Genomic DNA, 14,697 nt, shown 5'->3' on the forward strand with positions numbered 1-14,697 from the left:
GAAGGCATTCTTGGAGCCTGGAAGCAGTGGGTTCCTGTGGCCTTCTTTGCTTATTACTAATAAGGAACTCTGCTTCTTCGCTATGAGTCACTGTTCCAGTTTCATCCTTAATTAATTCAGTGTCAAAAGAAAGGGTACTAAAGTGAAGAGAAGCTCCCAGAGATGGGTCAATGAAAATTTGCAGAAGAGGGGGAGGGACAGAAATCATTATAGAAACAAAATTTGAGATCATAGGAAGAAAACTTGTGGAGAAATCTAAGTACAGTGTTTCTTATTACACTGCAACTGCCTGAATGAAATACCTAGACAAAATAAAGCTCGTCAGAGCAGTGCTACCCAGTCCCTATGTATGAATCTTTTATCCAGACAGTGAGTGCATCAGTTAGTACATTGTGATCTGCAATGATTTCTACAAAATGGCAAAAGCCTTCAAAGGTCTCTCAGTGTTTCCAGAAACATTTTTAACTATGGAGGGTCAGAAGGGAATTTTGGAATTTGGTACAGTTTTAGGCTTCTTCACTTCTTCCACAATAGCCTGCTTGTATTCAGGTTGAATACAGAACTCACCTTCAGTGACCAGTGAAGTGACTCCTTGCATAATTATCACTGCTTCTAAAAACACTAACATTTGGCTGGGTACAGCCTGAAAAGTTTTGGCTGTGGTTATTTAGCAGAAAAAGACACACTTTCAGAAGGAACTGATGAACACCCTGAAGAAAGCTAGGGAAAGATAGTAAGAACAATTTTGTAGATTTACTGACTTACTAGTGGATATTGAAAATCTCTAAACACATATTTGTTATTTAAAAAAAAAAAAAAAAAGTACTAATTACCTCTGTTCATCCCATACTGTTCTTCCAGGCTGCCTTTGGGTAGGGCTGGGCAGCAGAGCCAAGCTCCAGGCAGAACCTGTGAAATGAAGCTGTGTCCCTGGGGATGTCTTTTGTGCAAGTCCTACTTGTTAGTGCGTTCATACCCCCCCAGTCTGTTCCCTTTGAGTGTCTTGTTACTCAGGCATTATCACACAGTCTGGTCACTACACAGCAGAGCAAATAAAGTGTCTTTGTCCCTCCTTTCCCCCATCAGTGATGTAAGGTAGCACAGTGAACTTTCACTTTGTTAATATAGGGGAGTACAGGGTGGCGGGGGAGTGCGTTGCTTTAAGCTGTGCGTTGTAGAGCTATTTCTCAGGCATCTGGATTTTCAGGACCTTTTAACATGTCAAGTAATTTTCTTCTACTTATTCAGGGTAGGAGTTTTTGGTAAAGACACTGAGATCCAAAGTTGCTGTTATTCTTCAAGAAAATGCCACTTAGACAAAAGATTCTACCATCCAGATGCATTTGTCATAGTCCATCTCCCTGCCTACTGCTGTTAAATGCTTTCAAATGAGTGTGAAGTTAGGCCAAGTTCTTCCACTAAGAGCAAAACATTGCTGTGGGTGGAACCCTTCTCTGCTTTCCCCATGACTACATAGACCTAACTGGCTGGACAGCTTCCTTACAATAGAGCACCCTTGAGACATTTGTGCATGTGAAAGACACACATTTTATCATGGCTCATTTCAGAGAAGACTGAAGCTTTTTCCCAGAAAGAGAGGTAGGTAGAGGCAAGAGTGGTGAAGATCATCTATGTGGAGGGAACTGTCATGCCATGTGTGTCAGGAGGTGCTGTGGCTTCTAGGCACTGAGTTTTGCTCCAACACAGAGTTTGGAGATTTTCCAAAATCATGTTGTCTGCTCCAGACGCTCCAAGATGCTTCCAAAATTCCTAGGCTCCCCAGCTGCTACCCAGAGCCCTCCCAAATAGCTCTCATTCCCCAGAAAAACAAAGCAGCCAAAGCCCTCAGTAACAGCTTTACTTTCTTCACAGTCTACTGGCAGATTTCTTCACTAACTAGCTTTAAAAAGTTAAGTAGATAGAGAAAACCCACTGATACTTGCATTAGTCAAGTAACTGTCTTTAGCTGTAAGAGGGTCACAGCTGATAGAACCATAGTGCATTTTGTCGGCCAGCACAGTTACACCAGACTGAGTTTCAAGGCAAATATGCAAAGTGAGGAGGTGCTATAATTAAGGTACATAAAGTTAGGAGGTGCATAATTATGTTCAACCATAATTACACCATTGGTGACTGTTCTTTATGATACAGTCTTCAATTACATGACCACCTCCTTTCTTTTCCCTATTGGATCTGTGCCTGTGTCAGGACTGTCAATATGGCACAGTGCTGCAGGACTGCCCAAACTGCTATTAATCATTCCATTTAACACACTGGGAAGTGCAGTAGTATTTGCATTGCATTCTGTTCAGGACACACTACCTTCTTTTGTGATAGAGATGTTTGAGGCATAGGAAGTCTGAGCTCACAGATTAAAATGTTCTCATGCAGATTTGAAAAAAATCCAGATTTGCATGTCTGTTGCATATTATTAAAGCCTGTATTTATACATAACTTCTGATATGCAGCATCTTTATGAGCTGTTTTCTTAACTATAGGATAAGAAGCTACTTAACAGGACTGAATTTTTTCACACAAAAGGCATTATCCAGCCTCAGTTTCTGTAGTAAAATTATTACTGACTAAAATGGGAGTGGGGTCATGCCTCTGGCACCTGCCTCACTCCAAACAAAGCATTAAGCCAAACCAACAGGAAAAACTGCAAGGGTAATTTCTCAAATCACAGCACCAATACATGCACATAGTGTGACAGACTGAAAGGGTATTACTATTGCTTACACTGAAAGAGTGAGCTGGCTCTTCAGATATATCTGGGACATCTTTGTGCATTCACTCTGAAAAGCAGAGCACAGCACTCATCTTTTACAGGCACTCACATGTCAGTATAATGAAGAAATATTTATACCGTGAACAGCTAACAGCAATCTTTCATAATTGCTTATTAGCATTTCCATATTTCTGAAGCATGGTAGAATCATAGTTTCAGTGATACTTTGTAATGCAATGGCAAAACAGAAGTATAACTATTCATAATTTTAGCATCTTTGTCTGAAATAAATTATCTATATAGCAACTATATTGGTGGTACTAAAACACAGTCCCAAGTGACAAGCTAACCAAAATCTGATTTTTGAAAAGACACTGCTAAACCATAGGTCTCCTTATAACATAAAACTAGACAACTAAGTCATGGAGCTTGCTCTAGAATGAAAGTGTGCTTGAAATTTAATGATTACATGTATCAAGTAAAGCATACAAAGACTTATTTTGCTTTAATTAACAGTGTAACTATCTATCCTATGAAATAGGAAGAACTGCGGAAGGAATTAAAAATATGCATCTATCAAATAAATATGTAAAAGAGGAACAAACTTACTAAGGGAGTCCAAAAAAGAAAAAAAACCCCATATTTCAGAATTATTTTATTTCTATTTGCTGTGATCAACCTGGAAAACTATTCTAACAAAACAACTCAAGTGAGGCTACTTGCTTTCCTCCAGCTGAGCACTTGGCATGGCATTCTTGGCACCACAAATTCCATCAATAAATCTCAGTAAGATTTTTGGCAGCAGGAACAGAACTATTTCTACCTTTCTTTTATCACACTGGACAACCCAGAGCTGTTATAGCTCAGTGTCCCTGGAAAAACTGGAGAAGGTTTTTTGATGTATTACATTACACTAGGATAAAAAAGATTAAAGATCTTATTATATTATCTGGAAACAAAACAAGTATTTCAATCAAGTTGTATTCCCTTCCCCCATCATCGCACAGCAATAAATATTTTAAATTTCAATCTGTTCGTTACATCCTGTTTATAAACATACAGTTCTCTTACCAATATCTCATTTACTCTAGTTTATTCTCTTGGTGATATTTTTTTCATGTTTCCCCTCTCAAAAGTTAAAATATCATGATGCCAGATTTCATTATCAAGGAAGAATTAATGCTGAAGTTGAAGATTATAGTCACCTTATTTACACCTACAATTACTACCCACACAAGTGTCATCTTGCTTTTAGTTTCAACACATCTTCCAATGAAGCATACACACGCTGTCATTTGGCAAGTTACTCTCCTGCCCTTTGCTCCTTTCTTAGTCAGTGACATCTACATTTGCATGTCAGCCTGACATCCTTTTATCCACATCTCCAAGTGTTAGGCACAGAGAAGCAGCCACATGGATATCCAGCCCATTCCACTTGCATCAGCAGCCTTGTCAGTAGTTCTCACCAGTAACTGACAATTCTAGCTTTGATGCCAATCTTTGAATACACCATTGTTTAAATAACCACCTTGCTTTTCTCTTACAACTCTTCCCACAGTATGAGATTTCAGGTCTAAATGAGAACACAGAGTGGGTACAACACATATTGATTAAATAATAGGATGGCTGAAATAAATATATCCCTTATATGTGGATATTTTCTCTTTTTAAAGTTATACAAGAAGTTACTGTAGGAGACATTTAAATATTTGGTGAATGTCAGAGTTCACTTATTCTGTTAATGCAAGCTGACCAGACACTTAACAAAGCTCCACTGGCCTTTAACAGACCTGTATCAGTGGATCCCTGCTAAAAATTAATTTCCATCTAAAAGCCATCTGAAAACACATCTTATGCATGATAGAGTAAAACTGAACTCTAAATCTGACAATTCTGTAAGAAAATACGTTACTTTTATGTAAAGGAATATGTTTGTAAGAATCTCAATTAAAAAAAAAATTCTACATTAATATTTCAGTCAAGTCTTAAGGAGAGACCGCAATCTAAATTACATAGACATCTGATGAAATAAATGTTGAAGGAAAAAAACCCCATTCTATTGAAGTCCAAAGCTCTAATTAAAAATATTAAAACATTCTAACACACATCAAGTTTTGATAAATGGTTCCAAGAACCTCTTATCTACTTTTATGAACTCTTATATTTAAAAGTTACTTTCTACATACAAACTATAGTTTCTGCGATTTAGGTTGTCCAAAAATTCCTATCATAATAACCTGTTGCAATTTCTTTTAAATTTGCCAAATTGTAACAGTTTAAGCTGAGGCTCTCCAAGAGCTGTATATATTCCCCAAGCTGATTTTGGTGTGGAAAATTTCAGCTGAATTATTTTGGTTGGCTCTGAAAACAAAGCAAAGTATTATAAATATTATTTAAATTAATAAAGAATTCTGATATGCATGCATTAGAGTAAGACTGAAACACAGATGAGAAAAATTTTGTTTTGAAATGTCCTTTTAGCTGTTCTCATAAAGATTTATTTACCCTGATCATGGAGCTCTAAGAACATGCAGTTTGATGAAAAACTTGCTGCAGCTATATAGCTGAAAATCTCAGAAATCCCCCTGAAATGCTTGAACCTCCCACAGCTTAGGGTAGGCTCAATTGCAAAAAAGCATTTTATCCTAAGCAAGAGTTCCCTTCAGGCCACAACCACAGACCCGAAGTTGGGCAGCCTATAATAACAGTGGCTAACCTGCTCAGGCTACTGTAAAATAAACCAGAACTGTGGAAGTGCAGCTTGTCCCTCTTGTGCCTTCAGTGGTGAATTTCCTGGCAGCAATAATGAGGGAGCTCTCTGTAATTACTGCAGAAGGAACAATCTGCAAGGGAACCAACAGAATGATTCTTCTAGATCTTAAACCTAAACCACAAACTATAGACTGTGGGATACAGCAAGCTGATGCACATAAATCTATGCTGCAGAAAAGATTAGCTAGATACTATCCCATTATTTCCTTTAGTGGAAATAATGTCCCAGTGGACTGTGCATATATATAATTAAAACCAAAACGTACTTTGCACTCTTTGTTTCCTAGTGTAGGTTAATAATTGAGTCCTTTTGAAATATATTTAATACAGATAATATTTCTCTCAGTGTCAGGGACTTCTTTCCTTTTTCCCCCAAGACTAGAGAGACAATCTAGTCCCTCACTGGCAACTACAACAGCACCAGCACCTAAGATCAGTGAAACTAATGGCATTACTGACTGAAATGCTCAGCACAGAGGGCCACAACTGTCTTCACCCAAACTCATCACCTCCTTTGTTATAAGAGAATTCAGTGCCAAAAGCAATGAATTAGAAAAGAATTATAATTTTTTTTCATTTTATCTTTAATCATCAGAGCATTTGCTCAAGCAGAGATGGACTTGAACACATTGGTGTGTGTGTTGAGAAAGCATGCAAAATAATTATTTTCACAGTAATTCCTTTTGTGCATTTTGTCATTGAAATTACATGGGTCAGCAAAAACCCCCTTGAATATTGTTGCTTTTTGCCATATGAAAATTGCTCTGGTATTTTACATGCCTCTTTGTATGACAGATATGAGATACTGACCCTTAATTTTACACTTTTGTACATATAAAAAAATGTATTCATATTAGTGGTTTTTGGTGAAGAGTTATAGCTATAAAGTTCTTCCAGTGAGCAGAAATTTTATCATCATCTTACTGATCTCTCCCTATTCATATTCAAACCTTTTGTAATCATTTCAAGAATCTTCTGTTTCTCTGGCTGAACATTATTCCTTTTTCCCCCCCAAAATGAAATTATTTATGACACATAAATATTGGTTTCTAAACCAAGGGGAGATGATATAATCTGCAGTAACTACAGCACAGGGAAATAGGAATCTATGTTTACATTTTCAAACATCTAAGACTGCTTAATAGTTGCCAAAATACTCACCTTCTCTAGGTCTCACTTTTTTATATGTAGAGGGAGATATTCTTATCCTTGTTAACCTGAAATTTTATATCTGTTATTCTGTAAAATGCTTTAAACAAAAAATGATCAGTGAGAGGAGGACAAAAATTTTTAGCTGTTAGGCAGGTTACCATAGTACCATAGAGTTTTCAGCTCGTTCAACAATGGCTCTCATTGAGCTCAATATTTCCTGAAAAACTAACTTAAATAACTAAAGAATTAAAAATAACTAACCCTGAGCTCTGTATTTTAATATGTAAAGTTATAGCTATAAAATGCTCTTAATAAACACAGATTACACATATAGGAGTTATACTTCGTGCTTGGGGAAAAATCAAGTGGTTGTTTGGATTCACTCCTTCCTTTTCTGTCAGCGGAATAAAAGAAGCACTTACAAACATAAAACATTTCTAGGTGAAAGCAGCTGCAAGAAAGCACAGAGGGTTCACATAGTTGAAATTGCACAAGGCATAACCAGGACACAAGAGAAGAGGGGAGGGACTTGTAACCTTCATGCTGAGCCCATATTTGCAATATAGGGTGGCTAAGTTTCTCTAATGACAATCTAATTAAAAGTGAGCACAGAAATGTTATAATGCATTGAAGATATATCCAAAAGTAGGTATTATTCCAAGATGTGCTGCTGCTTATACAGTTATTGGTTTTTAAGTGACCTAAAGAAAGTTTTCAAACACTTTCAGACCTGCTTCAGAAATCACTAGCCTGAACTCATGTTATCACCCAATTATTGAATAAACTGTGTAACAGCCAAATCTAATGAAATATCAAAAAGAAAATTATATTCTCTTGTACTTTCTTTAAAACTAAGGTCATTCTTCTTCATTAAGTATGTGAAAGAAAATTAAGTATCTTATTTTCTAAGATAATGTTTTGTTTTTTAATTTTATGACATACAGCAATATTTCATAATATTTTTTTGTTTTATAAAACAAATGGAATTACTTCCTTAGCCAAAATCTCTCCTCTGAGGACAGCTAGCACATATCAGAAGACAAAAAGCCAATATAAAATGCCTCAAAATTAGGTAACATCATACAAGTTAGCTGCTAAGCTATGGGATAAAATTCTTAGTGAGATTCAGCAGTGGAATGATAGAGAGATTTATTCTCTTGCATCTGAAGTTTTGCTTCTGAAATTTCCAATGCTGCTGATGCCTGAATTAATCTTTTATTTTTATGTTGAATTCTATGTTCCTAATATAGTGCTTCTGCACAAACTAAAAGTTCTTTTTAATGAAGTCAGCAGTATTTTTATACTTCCGATGCCACTTTCTATTTTAATTAAAGTTGCACAGGGAAATTATATCAGCAACTGAAACAACTTTCTTATCCTGAGTAAGTAATCTAGAGAAGCATCATTTTTGTTACAGTTGTAACAACTGTACTAGCAACACTAGTATAGCAACAGTAATATAAATTTTTCAATAATAATTTTATTATTGCAGGAATTTTGTTGACAACTAAACACATCCTACTCTAACATACATATTGGAGATTTATTTGGAAAAGCATTCTACACTGGTCTAAGGAATCACATCTGTGCAACTTCCTAAGCAATGTGCTGAGTTTGAGAACTGAGCTCAAATTAATGAAATACATTACAATCAGGCAAGCAGAATTTCTACTCTCTGAGGTTTCTCCGGCCCAGAAAGCAGTCAAAGCAGCTTGATTTGTCTCTTTTCTTCTTTTTGTTTTGAGACAGTTGCAGTCTCTGCTTCAGGTTTGGAATGTCAAAAGCAAAAAAACCTGAAAACACAAATCTACCCTGTCACCTACTCCAAATCAAGAAGAAATGGCGCCCCTTCTGCTACAGAAACAATCCATGTCTCAGATCCTTGTCAGTTATTTCAAGATATTTAAGAATCATAGAATACCAGACTGGAAGGGGGACACCGAGGATCACCTGGTCCAACATTTTTTTGCAAAAAAATCTAGACAAGATGACTCAGCACTGTGGCCAGCTGGATCTTAAAAGCATCCAAAGTTGCAGAATCCACACTTCCCTGAGGAGATATTCCAACTGCCAGTTGTTATAATTGACAAAAATTTTCCTGTTTTGTCCAATTGGAATGTCTCCAGGAGTAACTTCTACCCATTCCCCCTCCTCCTTCCCATGTGATTCCTTGTAAACCTCCATCTTCTCTGAAGCCACTGTTTAAACACTGGAATGTAGGATCCCTCAAGGCCCTCAAGGCTAAACAAACCCAATTCCCTCAGCCATTCCTCATGTGCCAGGCTCCCCAGCCCTGTGACTGCCTTTGTGGGGCCTCTCCAACCTATCCACATCCACCAAGAGCCAAAACTGGACACAGAATTGCAGGTGTGGCCTGACAAGCACTGTGTGGGGTGGGATAAGGACTTCATCTCTGCTGGTGAGGCCCTTGTTGGAGCCACCCAGGATCTGCTCCCTTTCTGTGCTGCAGGAACACACCGGGCACTCAGATGGAGCTGAGTCCACCAGGAGCGCCAGGCTCCTTCCCACAGAGCTGCTCCCAAGCTGGGGAGATCCCTGTCTGTGCTGCACTCCTGGACTAAGGTTTTGCTTTTCCAGGTGCAAAACTTGTCCTCACTGGACTTCACAATGTTTTCATCAGCCCACTGTTCCAGCTAATCCAGGTCTTTCTGCAGATTCCTTCACAAGCATCTGCTTCCTCAACCAGTATATTATTACTGGAAAACTGCACCAGTGCACCATCACTACACTTGATCCCATCTTCTCGATCACTCTGAACAATAAACAGCGCTGGGCCCAGTATCAGTCCCTGGGAACACCCCTTGTGCCAGGCTGTCAGTTTGGAGAGAAGTGATTGACCACTGCCCTGGGTCAGCCATGTCCCTACCCACCCTAGGGACCCCTTGTCCAGGCCATAACACAACAGCTTCTGCAGAAGGAGGCTGTGGGAAGCACTACTGAGAGCCTTGGGGAAATCCAGACAAGCAGTGTCCACCACTCACCCAACAGCAATTAAAGTTACTGTGTCATAGAAGGCAACCGGGTTTTTTAAGCACAATTTGCTTTTGGGGAATCCGTGCTGGCTCCCCCCAGTCATGTTCTTCACCTGACATGTGATAGACCCCAGAAGGATTCACTCCTTAACCTTCCCGCGGGCTGAAGTAAAATGGATGTCTCCATATTTTCCTGGATCCTCCTTTAAGCTCTTCATGCAGGTGGGGATGACATGAGCCTTCTCCCAGTCTCCTGCAACATCCCTTGATCTACACAACTTCCCAGAGATTATGGATGGTGGCCTCACAATGACATGATCCAGCTGCCTTGACCCCTTGTGGGGATATCATCACGGCCCCTCGAGTCATATGGGTCAAGCTCCAGCAACAGCTCACACAGCAACTCTGCCTTCACTGACAGCAGATCTGTGTTTGCATCAGCCTGGGGTTTTGTTCCTGACACCTGGGCCCCAGCAGTGCTGGTAAGCACAGAAGCGAAGAAACTGTTGAGAACCTCTACCTTTTCTGAGCTGTTAGTGACTGACTGGTCTTTTCTGTTAAGTAGCAGACCAGTATTTTTTTTTTTTTTGTTTCTGCTTGCTGCTTATGTTTTTTCTGTTTCTTCCTTGCTCAACTGAGGAAGGCTTGCTTCTGCCATTTAAACCAAACCACTGCACACCCTGACAATGCCCTTGTAGTTCTCAGTGGGTATTTACCCATTAAGAAGATAATATATGATTAGCAAACATAACTTCTACCATTCCAGCCAGGGCACTTGTTACAATTTGAGAATTTACAATGCTGAGGCTTTAGACGTGCTTTTAAAAGAACTCAGGTAGGATCTTCCACTTGAAACTGACTTTTCTGCCTTGAAATCTATAATGGTTTCATAGGATATCTCCTTCTGTCCAGGAGAAAGTCCTTGAGAGACAGTTATGTGATTGAACTAACTGGGTTTTTCCCTGTAATGAAAACCTCTTTTCCTGCAAACCTAGATAAGCCTTGAAATGCATTAGCCAGTTCTCTGTATTTTCTCAGTGATCACCATTATTTTTCTGTAAAAACTTAAGGTGGGGTTTGGTTGTTTTTTTTTCTTTTTTTCTTTACGCATCATACCTCTCATAAGGGATCCTGAATTTCCTTTTCACACATCTTTGGAGGAACAACCACTTTTCTAATATATAATTTTTTTACCACATCAAGCTTACCCTTGTACACTAAATTTATGTTACCTAAGTATCACACCCCCCCCACCTTAAATTTTCTCCGAAAAGACCTGATTAACTGCATTCCAACCCAGATATCATGTTATCTTTCTATTCAGAATCTAAACTGAATCTATCTATATCTATCTAACTTCTCTTATCTTCAAGGCATACAGGTTTCTGGGTACAGTTCTACTGAGAACTCACCACACTGGATCCCTTATGGCATGAGAGAAGGGCTAACTTGTGATGTACGCAATTTGTATAAGAAGTCAAGCAAACCCAATGTAATTCCTAAGGAATAAGAGAGAAAGGAAAGCCAGCCATGTCAAACTTAATCCACACTTTTACCAACAACTAAAGTGGTTGAGTTCTAAAAAGCCATTCTGGGCCAAAAGGTCCGTCTTCAGGTTAAGGGGTACTGCTGCCTGTCTCCAGCAGAGCAAAGTGCATAGAGAAAACAAAAGGAAAAAAGATGCTGATTTGCCAGTAAGTGTGATTATCTTCAGAGGTGGCTTTTTTCTGTGCTAATTCACACCTCTTGAATCTTTCCCTTGTGCATTAAGTTCCATTAGAAATGGTGAACAGGCCTATGGTTGGGCTTATGCAGGGTTTATCATCCTTGTTGTAGAAATAGATAAGACATAAACATACTTTGGCAAAAACACATTCATAATGTGAACATGTATACAGACAGCTTACCTATAACATCCCTCAACTTCTGATGTTTTTTCTTATCTGTAGAGAATGTGAACATTTTTGTATAAAAATAAAATTTAAATATAAGAGAAAAATGCTATTAATGCTATTAAGTTTAATCGCACTATATTAATTCATATTTTACAGATAGCTGATTTAAGCCCTGTTGTCTCTATGGGTCTTAATACTGAATTTTCAATAGGATGAAAGTCTTACTTCTTGACTAAGCTTAAAATACAAACCCACACTTTAAAAAATTTACCAAGGAATACAAATGTATTCCACTCAGTGCATGCTCCTAAAACACAGTATGTGCTTTGAGACATTTCTCATTAATGCTTTAGGCCAAATCTCTTTCATGTTTATTTAATAAAGTAGTTGCAAAAACCTTTTGTGACTAATAATACTTGTAACATGTTATACATTATGTGGCTGTAAAATCTGACTAAATTTCTGATCTTTTGTCAGATTTTGGTAGTAATTTATCCTGAATATTGGACCATGAGTGGTTTTTAACAAATAAAGACTTTAATAAAGGGAGAAACAGAAATTGCTCCGTTCTTTGTATTTCTTTGTATTTGTAAGTATTTGTATTTGCTTCTCCCAAACTTAAAGTATACATCTCAGATAATGTGTTGACTAAATTCCCAAGGACAGCGACACTTCAGTGGAGAGGTAAGAGAGAGGATATGTTTTGGGCCTGACAGTGAGAGCAATCAGAAGATATCAGCTCTGCAAAAAAGAAGTCATCTTAAGAAGTCAGCCTAACTGAAATCTGGAAGTTCAAGGGGGACAACACAATGAAGAAAAGCTAACTTTGGCTACTCAAAAATCCTACTTGTAACAACAACTTTGGAGTACAACTCAGTTTCTGCCTTCTACAGAGAAAAATATGGCCTTCTTCAACATGAAATCAAAGGATGAGTTTATCTTCTGTCATGCAGAAAAGCATCTGTCTGCTAAGTTTTCTTGTAAAAGTCTGGATAGCCCACAATCATCCAGCTAAAGAAAGCTATTTCAGGTTAAAATGTTTGCTTAATTTAAAAGTACTTTTTCCACTTGCTTTTACTTTCCACTAGTGGTTTGGAAGGCAGTTAAGTCTTTGACATTGAATTACCTTGGGTAGTTTTACACTTCTTCCCTGCAAAAGCATGCAACAATTGTTTTTGCTAAGATATGGTTTATGGAATTGTAACATTTTGAAAGGAAAAATGAAATCAATCTGATATGTATATTACAAGCCATTCTGCTTCACCCAGTTATAGTGAATCTAAATCATTGTGTTTGGTGAACGTGTACCTCCTAGAAGAGGTTTCACTTGTCTTGATTTGACGACATTAAGAACGGACTAACTATCGGGACAAACTACTCACAAAGTTGGGACTTGTCTTCACTGTTAAAAACGTGGTTGTTTTCTCTTTGAAATGATTGGCCTCAGTTTCTGGTTGACATTCTCCTACTAAGGACTCTTTAGTATGTTATGATCACACCTAGATACTAAAAGTCACCTTTTGCTCCTTCTCCAGCCTTATTACTAGATCAAGCAGCAGGCTGCTTTGAAACAGTATCCTATCTCCAGCAGCAGCTAAAAGCAGATACCTAAAAGAAATGTGAATAGGGCTGCAATACACGTTAAAATCTTGGATATTCTTCTTGTTTCCACCCCCTACTTTGCAAGGTCTTTCCTAAGATGAAAAAGGTTTTATTTTGTTAAAGACCCTCCACTGGCTTTCTCTTCTGAGACTGGATTGTGTTGACTTTTATTTTGAACTCATTTTGAACCTCTAAAACATCCTTGGCAAGGAGTTCCACAGCTTAACTTTATTCTACATCTAGAACCATCTGCGTTTATTCGGAATAACAAGGCATACTAGCCCCAGTTAAAAAGCAGGCCACCAAAATTTTGTGTAAATGCCGTGTCCATTTTACTGCTATGGTATACAGAAGTAACTTCCTTCTACACAATATTTTCATGCTCATCCATCATGAGGTTGTCTAACCATTTCTTGCTAAACTCTCCTAACAATTCTGATTGAACTGGCTACTAGATACTTTCAGAAGTAAAGAATTTATGGAATACAGTCCCCCAAGCTTTAGTTTTAACCTACATTTTAGTTGCTACAGGCATGCTACACCTTCCTTTGCCCATGGTAGATAAGAATGCCAGAAGTTTTCAAATAATCTAAACAATTCATCGTGACTGCTTTTTTTGGTCAATTCCTTACAAATTCTATCACCAGTGATTTTATATTATTGTTTTATTTTTATAACTCTGTGTGATGCCTGAAGCACTTAGACCACTGTACTCTGTTCAGTGGTAATTCTATGCCAACAAGTACTCCCAACAGTTAGCTGTTCCTAATCCATTTTATAAATCCTCTATTCATATCATATAGTGTTATTTTAAATGAAAATATGAAGAACTTAATCAAATACATAAATCTCTACTATCGCACTCAACAGGCTTGTAATGGTCATGAATGATTACATGAGGCTTGTCTGAAAAATCTTGTTTTCCATAAAATCATTTGCACTCTATAAGTTATATTCACTGTTAGCTCTTCAATGACAGGACAATATTTATGCTTCCTGCTGTTTCACTGAAGTTGGATTTCAAGCTATGAGACCAATAGTCACCAATTTGGTTTTTAAGACTACAACTCATTAGCAGTGTTTTAGGACAATGATATATGCCCAATTATCCCAAAATTCACAGCACTGGGAAAAATGTCCTCACCATTAATTCTTATTTGTTTGTAGGGGACAAATTATCCAACTCTACTCATGCCACAATGATTATTCTTAGTAGGTATTGCTTAATATGCTCTTCACTTAATAGACTGGAAAGTACCCTATTGTTCTCACATGACATGATTACATCACTCACTTCTTCGTAAATGCAGAAGAGGAACTGAATTTAAAACTGTCTTCGTTATCATTTGCCATATTAGCATTTCCATCCATTGAAGGGTCTGTAACACAACTGGTATTTATTTATTCTTAACACATTGAGTTATATATATTATTTGCTATAATGCTTTCATCCATTTTTCTTTGCCTTGACAGTCTTAGCTGTCTTTATAATTTTTAACACTTGACAATTCCTCATTTTATAACTATTTCCTACTTCTGACCACACACTTCTGTT

Source organism: Ammospiza caudacuta, chromosome Z (assembly GCF_027887145.1).
Source record: "Ammospiza caudacuta isolate bAmmCau1 chromosome Z, bAmmCau1.pri, whole genome shotgun sequence".
Taxonomy (NCBI): domain Eukaryota; kingdom Metazoa; phylum Chordata; class Aves; order Passeriformes; family Passerellidae; genus Ammospiza; species Ammospiza caudacuta.